Genomic DNA, 14,636 nt, shown 5'->3' with positions numbered 1-14,636 from the left:
GTAGTTTTTGTCTCGAGGGTATTTGTAGCCAGTGTAGCTAATTCATAAAGACAAACTAATTTCAAATGAAGAATGTGGTAATTCTCTGCAAAGCACATTCAGAATTCTGCAAATACTAATGAGTAACTTTTTTGTCCTACTTTAAAGCATCATATATCTCAAATATAAGAGCATTAGGCTATTAATTTTAAGAAAAATTAAGTAATGGTCCTCAGAATTACTAATGAAGCTCTTCTTTTGTATGTCATATATTTTATATGGCATTCTTTCCATTGACCTCCTGTTTTAGGTAAATTATTCCTAAAAAATTAGGAAGTTATTCTTATATCATCCTCAATCTTCTTCAACTTCAGCCATATACTTTCTTAGATATTTTTCTAAATCTGTTTCCTGAAATGTAAACTAATTTGTCAGTTCTTCAAAAGGCAAGGCTATTTCTTTCATTTCTTTAGTTTTGCCTATAGCTCCAGAAGGTCAAAAGACTTTATAAGTAGGTGTTTTTAACTACTCAACTGTGTCATTTATGTGCTGCCTATCCTTTGTCCTCTCACCAAAGAGAGAACATGGAAAAAATACTAGAGTGTCAATATAAATAAAATGTATTTTCATGTTGTTATTACCTCCTCTGTCCATGAAATCATAGTTTCTGAACAGCTGAGCTAATTATGGACTCATTTTCCATTTATTAAAATACATTTCTCCCACTCTTGTCTGTGCCCTCCTCCAAAAAAGGACAAAATTATAGACTTGACTATTCTAGAGCTTGTCATGCAGACTAAAATTTTCTTAAATTTAATGTCATCTTTACTCTTTACTCCACAACTCTATTAATGGGGAATGACCTATAACCTTTATATCAAGCTATCTTCAATGTAGATCAATAAAAAGAACCAGGAGAGGTAATTCCTTCTCTGAGTTCAAGATCCAGGATGAACTTCACAGGTGCAACCTATGCAGATGCTCAGAGCTCCACACTTAAAAAGCTTCACATTTGGTTTAACGCTCTGCTATCTCTGTCTTGAAATTCCTAATTATTTTTGAACAAGGAGTCTCTCATTTTCATTTTGTACTGACCCCTGAAATCATGTAGCCAGTCCTTCAAGATCATATCTTAACCACTAATCAAGACATGGCAAGGGCACTCTGTAGAACTGTGCATAGTTTTTCCTTCCAACAGGATCTGTTTTTAGGGTCATAGCCTCCTGAGTCAGCCAACTTGGTTTTACAAAGGCTACAATTCTATAAATGCCTCTCCACTTGTTTGTCAGGAATGAGGATACAGCAGGGGAAAAAGCAGAGAGGAGCATGATAGTCAAAAAATTCTTTGCAGTTTTTAAATTAAAATGGACCTTTCTAATGGTCCAGATTAATGAAAAGGTTTCTTAGTTAAGGGGCTACATCTAGTAATCTACTCTCCCAGACCTGGAGTCAGAGGCAATTAAGTATTATAGATGAGATATCTGATTAGTAGACCTGCAGATGAAGCCCTTTATCACCACTCACCAGGTTTTTGATCTTGGACAAATTATTTAAACACTGAGGCTCAGTCATCCATTTTTTAAATTTAAATAACAGAAATAATGATATTTCTCTACAGACTTTTGGAAAGTTAGAGGAAAAAACTAAAACATGCTATAAAATAAATAAATAAATAAATAAATAAATAAATAAATAAATAAATCATTCTATATATTCAATATTATGGTGGAACCATTCCCTTTCTAAAAATTAAAACAAACACAAAAAAATTCACACACCCTTAGATGATTATGATCTTTTTAAAGATTATTTATTTGTGTGTTTATTTTAGCAGGGGAGGGGCAGATGGATAAGGAGAGAGAAAGGGACATTCAGACTTCCCACTGAGTGAGTATCTCCATTCAGGGCTCTATGCGGTGTGGGAGGGAGTGGAGAGGAGTTCAATGTCACAACCCTGAGATCATGACCCTGAAATCATTATCTAAGCTGAAATCAAGAGTCGGACACTCAAATCAAGCAACTGAGACACCCAAGCACCCCTGGATGATTACAATTTTAAAGACTCCTTAAATCTCCTCCTCTTGAACCATGCTCACTTCAGGACTCTTTTATTATTTTGTCATGTTGCTATTAAAAATTCATCACATGTATTTTTATATCCTAGCTGAAAAACACAAAAGGATTGAGAATGGGCTTCAGCACATAGGTTCTTTACACTTCACAGATCCTTATTAAACTGTTTGAAAATGAATAAAAGGAGATAGAATTGCATCAAAAACAGCCTTTATTCATAGTTTTTCAAGAACTGGCCTACCTATCTCATCAAAGTCCTATAAATAAAAAAAAAAAAAGCCCTATAAATCTACACGCTTCTTTCAGATGGATTGATCTCCTTCTTATTAGTTAAGGATGGGTTTCTCTTTCTTACTAGTAAAGAGAATAGAAGTAAGAAGAGGGTACTTTCATCTATATTTTGCTTATAAATCTTTACTTCTCTTTGAGAAAAAAAATTATCTATTTTTTAATTCATCATCCATTCCCAGAAACACTACATAACACGGTTTACTTCATTTTAAAAATCCACATTTTCAATGCCTTTAAATAAAGAAAATTAGGTTAAAGATTGTTTCATGCTGTTATCATCACCAAGTGATATAGCTAAATTCCAACAGGATGCCTTCATAGAGGACACTCAATATTAAATTTGTTCAGAGCTATTTATAATTAAGTTTTAATATGATGAAGTTCGTAAGTAAACAATCTAGATGCTTTATCAAATTCCGCCACCTAAATTTACCCTGCCACAGTCACTTATGCATTGAAACCTTAACTCAAAGGCTGTCTTTCTATTTGCCTGATTGTTGACATTGACCCATGAGAGGAAATTACCTAAAAAAAGAGATGGGATGCAGAGTGCAATCAGCCCTCTCAACCTTCCCCAAAAAGTTTAACTCACCTAACACCAGTTAGCAGTTAAGTTTGTCCTGTAAGACTCTGATTAAAGTTCTGAAGCCACAACAGGTCATTTCAATCTATTTTTCAATTTTTTTCATTTCTAACATGGCTCTGTATTATTTCTCAGAATAAAGACATCAATCATTACTTAACAAACCTGTTTTCCCATTAAAATTGTCATTGAATTTTAGATTTAGTACCTTTGGAATTATCTCACCCATCCCCTTTATTTTACAGTCCAGAAAATGAGAACAGATAATTTAAGAAACTTGCTCAAATATATAGTCCCAGCATACTAATAGCAGACCTGGAGCTAGAACTTATCTCCTGACTCCTGACTCCTAAGACTACCATCCTTTTCATTAGCAAGTGAAGCCACTCTAAAGTTTATTAAAACTGTCTGTGTCTTTTGCTAAAAACTGCCTCTTGCTCACTGACCGCAGAATTTACTCAATGCTGGGACACCTGAGTGTCTCAGCAGTTGAACATCTGCCTTCAGCTCAAGGTGTGATCCTGGGGTCCTGGAATTGAGTCCCACATCGGGATCCCCACAAGGAGCCTGCTTCTCCCTCTGCCTATGTCTCTGCCTCTCTCTGTCTCTCTATCATGTGTGTGTCTATCATGAAGAAATAAAATCTTTTAAAATTTTTTTAAAAATTTACTCAATGTCAGAGAAGAGACTCAAGTATGGATGAGAATCTTAGGTACAGTCAGAACAAATATTCCTGCCTACACAGGAGTATAAGTTAGGAAAATCATTTCTTTCAAAGTATGAAGATTTTCCCCATGAATTTGCATCATTTATAGGCTTGACATCAGCTGCCACAATCATGAAACAGCTCCACAACCAAGGAATCTCCAGATGGTTACACCAAGTTGGCAAGATTTGAACTTCTTTCCCTCATGTCTTCATCATCTCATGAAGGATCTGGATATGCATTCATGCCAGTATGTCTTGTTTTTTTGTGTTTTTTTTTTTTTACAAAATCTATAGAACATACAACACCAAGAGTGAACCCTAATGTATCCTAATGGATTTTGGATGATAATGTGTCAATGTAGGTTCATCAATTGTAAAAAATATCCCACTGGAGTGGGAGATGTTGATAGTGGGGAAGCTATGCCCATGTGGAGACAGGGGTACATAAGAACTCTACTTTCTGCACAGTCTTGCTGTGAAACTGCTCTAAAAAATAAAGTCTGTTCTTAAAAGAAAAAGAAAAAAAGTAAGTGTGAGAAATGTTAATGAAAGCTGTAGGAATGTCCCTGTTATGTAGTGGCAGAAATGTTAGTACTGTTGCCTGCAGTAATGGGCAAAGGGGAAAACTTAATCTAATGAGATAGAGGATCTAGCTACAGAGATTTCCAGCAGGTGGCTATATGTGCCACCTGGCTTCTTTTTGCTCCTTACATTAAAATGTGAGTGGAGAGAAGAGCTGAAGAAAAACCTTTAAATATAAAGAAACCAATACTTGCCGAGTTCAAAAATGAAACTCTTTCATCCACAGCCCTCCCAAGATTCTCAAATTAAGAAATGACTTCAGGACAAAGATCAAATCCCGTGGGGCACCATAAGGCCCTTTCTTAAGGCCTTGAGACCTTTCTGGACCAGGCAATACCTAGATAAATGAGACAAAAGGTCCTCTGAGGTCTAAGACTAAGAAGCACAGATTTGCTCCTCTAACCAAAAATCCCTCGAAGACTCTTAAAGGTAACATCTTGGTGAAAAATTGACGATTGGTGCCATTTTAAAATAAATTTGGAGAAGCTACTATAGAAAAACTGCCTTATCCACCTTTGTTTAAAGTGGCCCAAAACCTTTGGACCAGGCAAAATGGCATTTATTTTAAGCAATTGTTTGAGAAGTCAGCAGAACGGACATCCTGATCACAAGACTGATGGTTGTGGACTTTCTGAAGATAGAATCAGTAGTCAGTAGATGTATAACCCAGGGTAACCTAGCTTGTAAACACACAGAGAGAACATTTTTTTCTCTTAACTTAAATAGTTCCCTCTACCTTGCTTCCTTTTCCTCAAAACCCCCTTGCTTTTACCCTGTAAGCAGGAGCACTACTTAGGTATCTACCTGAATCTGTGCTTCTTGAATGCAATTCTTTAATCCTAAATAAACACTCATTGGTCTGTCCCTGTGGCTCTTTATTTTCTGGATGACATTTCTCAGTAACCTTGTAGGAAGATCAAGGTAAAGAAGGGCCTATCTTGAAAAATGTGTTTATACAGCTTCGGTCTAATAGACTGGATTATACATCAATTCATTAAAAACTCACAAAACTTTAAAAAGGGTTATATCTTCTTGGACTTAAAGGGATGGAGACAGTACAAAATGAGAGACCCTTGGATCCCCAAACACTATGGGCTAGGACCAGGTTGAAAAAACCACTCAGCTGCAAATACTAGTCATTTCATACAAAAAAAAAGGAAGACTCAGAAGGTAGAGTCAGAAGCCCAGAGATCAGAGGCAAGAGCCCTGGAGAATCCTTCCCAAGCAGTAGTCAGTCAACTCCTGATCAAGGAACTGGCAATTTGTGTCTAGTTGGACTGTAGAATTGCCACAAGTCCCTGACCACTGTGTGATGCCTGTTTTCTCTCCTTTTTGAAGAGTGTGAATTGCTATTATCCTACGCCTTTCCCTTAATTGTTGGATACTGGGCATTTCAGGGGACAGCAAATTTGTCTCCTTAGCTCACAGGTCTTCAGATCTTGAGGAACTTTATTAAGGAGCTGTACCCAGATCTGACCTAAATGATGCAGTTGTGAACTTTGAGCTGATACTTTAATAGCATGAGATTCAGGGATCTTGTGAAAGGAGATTAATACATTTTTAAAATGGGAGAAACATAAACCATTGGTAACTGGTCTCAAAGATGACTTCTAATGATCCTCACCTCCACGTAGTCATGCCTTGCATAGCCCGCCACACCCATACTGAATCATATCTGTTCCTGTTGTGACTAGTATAATAATGGCAGAAGTGACAGTGTATGACTTCTAAGACAAGGTCATAAAAAGCATTTCAGCTTCTCTCAGTTCATTTACTCTGGAGGAAGCCAAGTGTCACACAGGAGGAGACCAGAATGCACCACCCCCAAAACATGCCTCTTTGGCATCAAGTTAACTTTGAGAAACAGTAAACACCAGAGAAGCTCTGAAAATAGAGTAGAAATTGCCTTTAGATTTCCACAAGGCAAATTTAGATTTATAAAGAAAATCTTCATTGTAAAGATGTCTCCCCATTTGTACCACGAAGATTATTCTAAATCACAAAAGACTCTTTATCAATGGAGAAGCCACTTAAGTCTGCATAATAAACTTTACCCTTATTTATCATACTTTTCCTATTCATTTTCCCATAACTCACTTCCCCCAAACCCTTCTTCTTGTTTCAGCTAAAGATGGTATTTAAACCTAAACCCTAACCACCTCTTTGATTACTCATCCCCCAATTTTTCCCATGTGTATATGAGATATACATGTTAATAAACTGTTTTTCTCTTGTTAATCTGTCTCTTGTTATAGGGGCTCCAGTTAAAACCCAGAAAGGTAGAAGGAAAAAAGATTTTTTCTTCCCCTACAGTTCCATGAGGAAACTCAAACAGCCATGTGAGGAGGCCTGGGGAGACAAACTGAAGTGCCTAGCTAACAGCTATATGAGTAAACCACCTTGAAAGTGGATTTTCCACCCCTGTTAAGCCTTCAGGTCACAGGAGCCACACTGGACATCTGACTACAATATAGGAGATACTCCTAAGTTCTTGACCCACAAAACAATGAGAAATAATAAATGATTATTAGCATTTTCACTGCCACTAAATTTTGGAGTGATTTGTTACACAGCCATAGATAACAAATACAGCAAAATTAGAAATATAGGAGGTAGGCAGGAGAAAGGACTCAAACAAGACACAAACATCACATCTTTGATGCGACTAATGACAAGGCCCAGGCTGCATAGGAAAGCAAATGATGCTTCAAAGGAAGTTCACAGTTTTAATGGGGAAGTTTAAAATGAAGTCCCAGTGTTCTGAGATAGTCTGGCATCCCTAATAAAGCAACTGAAATGGCATCTATTCCTGTGCTTAGAAATGTGTGGTTGTAGTAATAGTCATTCATTCAAAAAAGATTTTATGGGCAGCCCGGATGGCTCAGGCCGGTTTAGCGCCGCCTTCAGCCCAGTGCCTGATCCTGGAGACCTGGGATCAAGTCCCACGGGCTCCCTGCAGGGAGCCTACTTCTCCCTCTGCCTGTGTCTCCTCCGCCTCTGTGTGTGTGTGTGTCTCTCTCACGAATAAATAAATAAAATCTTTAAAAGAAAAAAAAGATTTTATGAGCAAATATTCTTAGTAATTTACATGTGTTTGGTCTTTGCACCCTTAATTTCACATATCTTTTGGTGTTTAATATTCACAGTAACTGTGTGAGACAGCTATAATTAATTCCATTTTATGGATGAAGAAGCTAAGGCTTGAAAAAGTCACCTAAGGTCATAATGAGGAAATGGCAGAGCCAGGATGGAAATTCAGGTCTTCTGATTCAATGCATAGTTTTTGTTCCTTTGATCAAAGTTGCCCTGTGGAGAGAACAAAAGAAATAATAAGTCTTGTAAGCCCCATCTTCTCTGAATTTAAAGCTTTGTTAAGGTGAAAAGATATAAATATACAGAGTAGGTAATTCATGATAATTAGCACTTTATTCTCATGGAAACAAAGGAACAATGTAGATAGCAAATGCAACAGGAATTTAAAGAAAGAAGAGATACATGGCACTAAAGAAAAGCTTCATGAAGGGCACCCAGGGTTTTAGTGGAGGAAGACGTACAATTTGGATCGTGGGAGGCGAAGAAATATTTCTTTCAAAGGCCACAGAATAAATCAGGAGCAAAGCTTCTAGTCAGGAAGCACAGCATATGCAGGAAACAGAAATGAGACTTCTTAGATCCAACAAAAGATCTATATTGAATCCCAGAAGAACAACTAGAAAAACACTGGAAACTGGTAAGAGGAATTGAAGGTATTAACCATCTGCAGCGGGAACTGGAGAATTCTGGACAAGGTGACGACCCATAGTAACGTCTATTCAGGGATGTAAGACCTTCTTCCAGCTTCTGGTATAAATACAGTCAGACCTCCTTTACCTTTCCAGCTTGTTGCTAGAAACTGCATTGGCCCCAGCAGGAAGTCTGCTATCCATCTCCTGAAAATGGCAGCCCATCCTAATCCTGAATTGTCTGAGAATTCCAAGGGCTTTCACAATTCAATTCAAGGGTCATTCTCACCCCCCCCCCCAAATGTTGGGGAAAGGAGAGAATAAAAAGGCACATCAGTCCACTAGCACCATAGCTGGGCTCACTGTCAGAGTTCCCGCACCAGCTGAACAACTATCCACTGCTGGAGTGACGTCCATACTGGACCAGATGACAGTCATGACCATGGCATTTCCCTACACTTGCATTTCAATGCTTTTCTCCTTTAATTCTCATATGCTTAGCCATTGTCCCCAGAACAACCTCCTACCAGGGCAGCTGGTCCAAAGGGGCATCTACCACATGCTGTTCAGAATCAATCTCCCCTACTTTTTTTTTTTTAGATTTTATTTTTTTATTTGAGTGAGAAAGCACACTTGGGTGCATAAGTTGAGGGAGGGGCAGGAGAGGGAGAAAGAATCTCAAGCAGACTCACGCTGAGCACAGAGCCGATTGCAGGGCTGGATCCCAAGACTCTAAGATCATTCCCTGAGCCAAAAACCAAGAATCAGATACTTCACTGACTGATACTCCACCCAGGCACCCCTCCCCTCCTTTAACTCCTGGTCCATGCACTGAACCCAGATCACTAACAATTTAGCCTTTCTCTTGAGGTGATGCTAATAATAGGACTCACCCTAAAGTAAAAATTGAGTGTGTCAATATATGTAAAGAACATACACCATACACTATGTGGTACATAGCAAGTTCTTGCTAAATGTTATTATCACTAGTATTTTACATTTGAGAATGCATCTCAAGCTGGTGGAAATCTCAGAGATATGGGCTAAGCATATTGTTGTTTTCAAAATAATTTCTAGCTCTTACTAGTATCACAGAAATAAAATTTGGTCACTCTCCCTTTCCCAGAGCAAAAATTGAGTACCGTCAAGAGTACTTTGTCAAGAGGCAAATCTTCAGCCTAGGTAGTTATTAAAAGTGAGAAGAGATGAGTCAAGATTTCCAATCCTCACTGAGCTCTATGTGTTATAAATAGGTCTTTTATAATAGAGCAAGCAAGTCAGGGCAAGGCAACTTTAGTGAAGAAAAACTAAAAAGACAAGTGGTTGTAGAGGGGAAAAGTTCCAGTGGGGTAGCACGAGAGACAGGACCACTTCAGGAAGAATAAAGTGTGATCACTATGCTATGTGCGTTTTCCGTGCTGATACTGTGACATACAAATCCTTCCTTGTCCTGTCTTCCAAACTTCACTCACGTTTCGTACATCGGTTGTACATCAAAGTCCTGAAGACAGTGTCAGAGTGTGCAGAGTACCTCTGCCGTTCAGAAGCATGAAAGGGCCTAGGGCAGGGCAAGTCTCCTCAAAGAAATATAGGCAGGTGAGCATTGAGGGCAACCGTGCTCTACTCTACATGCTGCCTTGGAAGCAAGCCTATTTTTTTAACACTCACCATCTCAGGTGGTAGGAAGGACTTCAACAAAGGGCACTCCTTGAGGATTGACTGTTTGGAAGCAGGGAGAATTTTAAAATAACTCTCAGGTCCTTCTCCTCCCTAGGAAATGCCAGGCCCTTTGAGAGCTATTGCATAAAGGACTACTGCCCAAGCATTTCATGTCGAATTAACCGCGGATCCCCAATTTTGTCCCTGTGCTGACACCAATGTTTAACTAAAACTGGTATTCCCAATTCTTCCCCTGCTGCGTCCCCTATCCCTTCGGGATCACGAAGACAGCAGCATCAGGACCGAGAAACCTTCATCTAAATCATCACTTCTTGGGGCCCCTGGGTGGCTCAGGAGTTGAGCATCTGCCTTGGGCTCAGGTTGTTATCCTGGGGGTCCTGGGATCGAGTTCTGCTTCGAGCTCCCCACAGGGAGCCTGCCTCTCCCTCTGCCTATGTCTCTGCCTTTCTCCCTGTGTCTCTCATGAATAAATAAATTTTAAAATCCTAAAAAGAAAAAAAAAGAAAGAAAGAAAAGAAATCACTTCTCTTTTGAAGAATCTATTTCCCTTCACTGGGCCTCTTTAAGTGACATATCGTGACAATTTTCTTTATAATATTTCACCAAGTTTTGGTAATAAAACTGCCTTGGTAACAAAGAAAGTAATACTCTAATCAAGCATGACTGTGAGTGTCAGCCAGTCACACAGAAGCAAAGAAGAAAGCTCTGGAAAATAATATGAAACTTAATGAGCCTGCTCTGCAGGTAGTTCACCTGGGTTCCCCCAGCCCCTTGCTGGGAGAACTTTGTCCTGTCTGTGCCCTGCACCTGTCGTCCTAGCCTCTCCCCTGTGGCTCCTGCCCTGTGCCTCACTGCAGACTCACATGACTGACATGGCCTGTCCTCCTGCTCTGGCTCCAGCCACTGACCAGCTACAAAGCAGGGATGATTGACAAAGGATGGAAGGCCCTGCACTTCAGAAGGCGTTTTAAATTCCAGGGAAATATCTGTGAGCTTGAAAGGAAATGCTGGGGGGCCAACACCTGAGGAGCAGCTAATCACACTCTTCGATGTCATTGTTAGAGTGTGTCATCTTAGTGACAGGATTGGAATAACTAGATTCCCTGGAACCAGAGGGTCAGATCCAGGCAAAATTAGCTCAGCTTTCCAACAGAGTAAGGACTATAATCTTTTTGCATTCCCTAGAGTGCTTTATAGCCAGGGATCTTAGGAAGAGTTTGCCAACAATTAATCTCAGCAGAGGCCTGTGGGTGGCAAGGTGGACAATAACACTCATTTACTTCTTTCTTGTCCGTGGGATGCTCTGACAAAGACTGCCTGCAAGGACCATGGTTATCAAACCATAATTTTGCCAGTAATATTACCTTTCAATAAATGGTCCTCTCGAGGACTCAGTGATCCATGCTGAGCCCGAAAGTGGAACAGCACATGGCAAAGCTGGCTGCAAAGCAATGCATTCACCAAGAGGGGGACATGCACTGACACCTTGCCACCAAACGGCCCCTAGGTCCCAGGGAAGGGTTTGAATAGAAACCCCAGAGACTAGGTCTGAGACAGACCTATCTTCTATGAAACATACTCTTTTTAAGTCCAGATAATATTTCTGAGAATACAAAAAAGAGATCAATAAAACAAAAAGAATATTTCCACAAACAGATGAAGATGACAGTTTTCTCAAGGAAAATATAATCAGTAGTTTTCATTTTGCCCAGAAAAGAGACAGAATCATAGAATCACAAGATTTTAGAGCAGGAAGGGATCTCGGATATCATCTAGACCAATTTCCTTATTTCACAAGAAAAAATGTAGACTAATTTTTTTTCTGCCAGCCCTCAGCCAATTAAGAATAGGTTTCCACTGAAGGGGAAGGAGCCAGGTTGAGCCAGGGCAAAAGGCACTTCCTGAGAAAGGGAGGCTCTGTGGGATTCCCCATGACCAAGGTGGACACAAGGATCAAGATGCTGAAAGCTGACAGAAGAATGCTGGAAGGGCAGTTAGAAGGAAACCAAAACCAATACTACTTCCCAGATTCTCCTAGACTTTCCTAGAACCCACCCTGAAAGCTTGCAAGCAAAAATGAGGATCTTGAGTCTAAAATGAATTCAACAAGTTACAATCCAATGTCAAATAAAACTGCCCCATGCATTTCTGGGAAGCCCTAATGGTCTTCCTATAAAATGTGGCAAGAAGCGTAAGTCTTTTGCCAAATATAGACCTTTGCTCTATGTTCCCTCATAATAATGTTAAATAAGACATGAACGAAGAGAGATAAATTAATGACACCAGGAAGCAGGATCCTACAAGCTTTTCCATTTGAATTTAGCATAGTAAAATACATAATTAAAAATATGTACTTTTGACAATTAAAGAGTGCCATTTCTCAAACTCTCTGACAATGCTATAGTCTCATGCTGCTTCTAAAAATTCCTTTCACAGTTGCTACTATAGAAGTTTACGTTCTGCACTATTCTTAGCTCTCAGCTAGGTCTCCAGCAGTTGGGAGGATTCCGGGGAGTCTTCAATGTCAAATTCCAAGGCATGAAGCTCATACCACCTCTTCAAACTTCTCTCTTTAGAGTAAATGCATGATTTTAGGTCTTAGTTAACAAAAGAATGCTGCTTTTAAATATAATGTAGGCTAAAACAAAGATTTTTCTGGAGTAAACTCTTAACCATTTCAACAAAACCTTATGACAGGGTAGCAGTTGGGGTAATAAATTATGCATATATATCATATATATATGATATATATCAGATTTCATATATAAAGCATATTTTTATATTTAAAGCATATATATGATATATATCAGATTTAATATATGATTCTAGTACCACATCTTCAAAGAAAATTGATATTTCACACAGTAAAACAACTCGATCAATAAATTTAATAGGTGATACTGAATGCATTTCTCAATTTCTCAGATCAATTCATTGATCAAATATTTATTGAGCACCTATTATGAGCCAGCACTGAGTGGTTTCAGATAAAAAAAAAAAATCCCAGACTCCACAGAGCTTACATTCTAGTGGAAAGAAACAAACAACAAAAATAATCATTAAAAAAAGAAAGAAATTATATAGTGTATTAGAAGGTAGCAAACATCTTGCAAAAACAGAACAGGTAAGATCAGGGCGGAGATGTTATGTGCTTTTAAATAGAGTGGCCTGGGCCACGCTCCTGAAGCCACTACTTCTGCTGGAGGCCGTAGCCGGACTGCACCTGAACCATGTTTGGCAACCAGTATGACGATGACGTCACTGTTGGGAGCCCTCAGGGCAGGATTCATCAAATTGAATATGCAATGGAAGCTGTCAAACAAGGTTCAGCCACAGTTGGTCTGAAATCAAAAACCCATGCAGTGTTGGTTGCATTGAAGAGAGCACAGTCAGAGCTTGCAGCTCATCAGAAGAAAATTCTCCATGTTGATAACCATATTGGTATCTCAATTGCAGGACTTACTGCTGATGCTAGACTGTTATGTAATTTTATGCACCAGGAGTGTCTGGATTCCAGATTTGTATTTGACAGACCTCTTGCTGTGTCTCGTCTTGTATCTCTAATTGGAAGCAAGACCCAGATACCAACACAATGGTATGGCCAGAGACCATATGGTGTTGGACTACTTATTGCTGGTTATGATGATATGGGCCCTCACATTTTCCAAACCTGTGCATCTGCCAACTATTTTGACTGTAGAGCCATGTCCATTGGAGCCCGTTCTCAATCAGCTGGTACTTACTTGGAGAGACATATGTCTGGGTTTATGGAGTGCAATTTGAATGAACTGGTTAAACATGGTCTGCGTGCCTTACAAGAGACACTTCCTGCAGAACAGGACCTAACTACAAAGAATGTTTCCATTGGAATTGTTGGTAAAGACTTGGAGTTTACGATTTATGATGATGATGATGTATCTCCGTTCCTGCAAGGTCTTGAAGAAAGACCATAGAGAAAGGCACAATCTGCTCAACCTGCTGATGAACCTGCAGAAAAGGCTGATGAACCAATGGAGCATTAAGTCACAATCCAGTCTATATGTGTATTATCAAATATGTAAGAATGCAGGAGCCCTTACTGATGACAGTAATCTATACTTTGAACCAAAAGATGCACCGTGGTCTTCTGGTATGTTTTAGGAATCAGTCCAGATGTGTTTTTCCCAAGTAACTTGTCTGAACCATATAATGGTGCACATTTTCCTTTGAGAGGGTCTATATAATCATTTTCTAGAAAGTATAGTTATCTGTACTAATGTTTTTATATGAAGAACATAGTGTCTTTGTGGTTTTAAAAATAACTGTGAAATAAATAAATAAATAAATAAATAAATAAATAAATAAATAAATAATAAGGTGGCCTACTGTACTTCATCGAGAAGGTAATCTTCAAAAAGGCTTACGGCAAGGAGGGAGCTAGTCTCATGTGTATCCAGGGTAAGAGAATTCCAGGAAGTGGGCCTGTGCAAAGACCTTGAGGTAGAGCATATGCGCTTGTCTGAGTAGGAGGGAAAATATAATAGAAAATGAGGTCAGAGAGGAATAAGGGGCCCAGTTCGTACAGGAATTTGTAGGCCACTGTTAGTATATTGGCTTTTAGACTGAGAGTTTTGCGCAGAGGCCTGACATGATCTGATTTATGCTTTACAAGGATCAATCCTTGTTGAAACAAATGGTAAGGAGCAAGAATGGAAGCAAGGAGACTAATTAGGAGGGAGAGACAATCATGGGCTTTCACCAGGGTGCTAATGGTGGAGATGATGAGAATTGATCAGATAAAGCATGCAGTTTAAAGGTAGAGTAAATGAGATTTTCTGACTAATTGGATGTGAGGCAAGAGAGAAAGAAAAGATGAGGGATCACTGTAGGAATCTGGCTCTGAGCACTTAAAAGGGTGGTTTTGCCATCAACCGAGATGGAGGCAAATGGATATATTTTGGATATATTGTTGGAGATACAAATTAACTTTTCTAGTGGAGATTTCAACAAGGCAGTGGATAAAAGCAAGTGCTTCAAAG

General features: G+C 39.1%; 1 pseudogene; it reads left to right on the top strand.

Annotated features, from left to right (window-relative positions):
- Positions 1 to 12,833: 12,833 nt before the first annotated feature.
- Positions 12,834 to 13,571, top strand: LOC112918461 (proteasome subunit alpha type-1 pseudogene; annotated as a pseudogene).
- The last annotated feature ends 1,065 nt before the right edge of the window (positions 13,572 to 14,636 follow it).

This window comes from Vulpes vulpes, chromosome 3, assembly GCF_048418805.1.
Source record: "Vulpes vulpes isolate BD-2025 chromosome 3, VulVul3, whole genome shotgun sequence".
Lineage (NCBI taxonomy): Eukaryota > Metazoa > Chordata > Mammalia > Carnivora > Canidae > Vulpes > Vulpes vulpes.
Note: the sequence above shows the minus strand (reverse complement) of the source record. Positions and strands in the feature narration are given on the sequence as shown.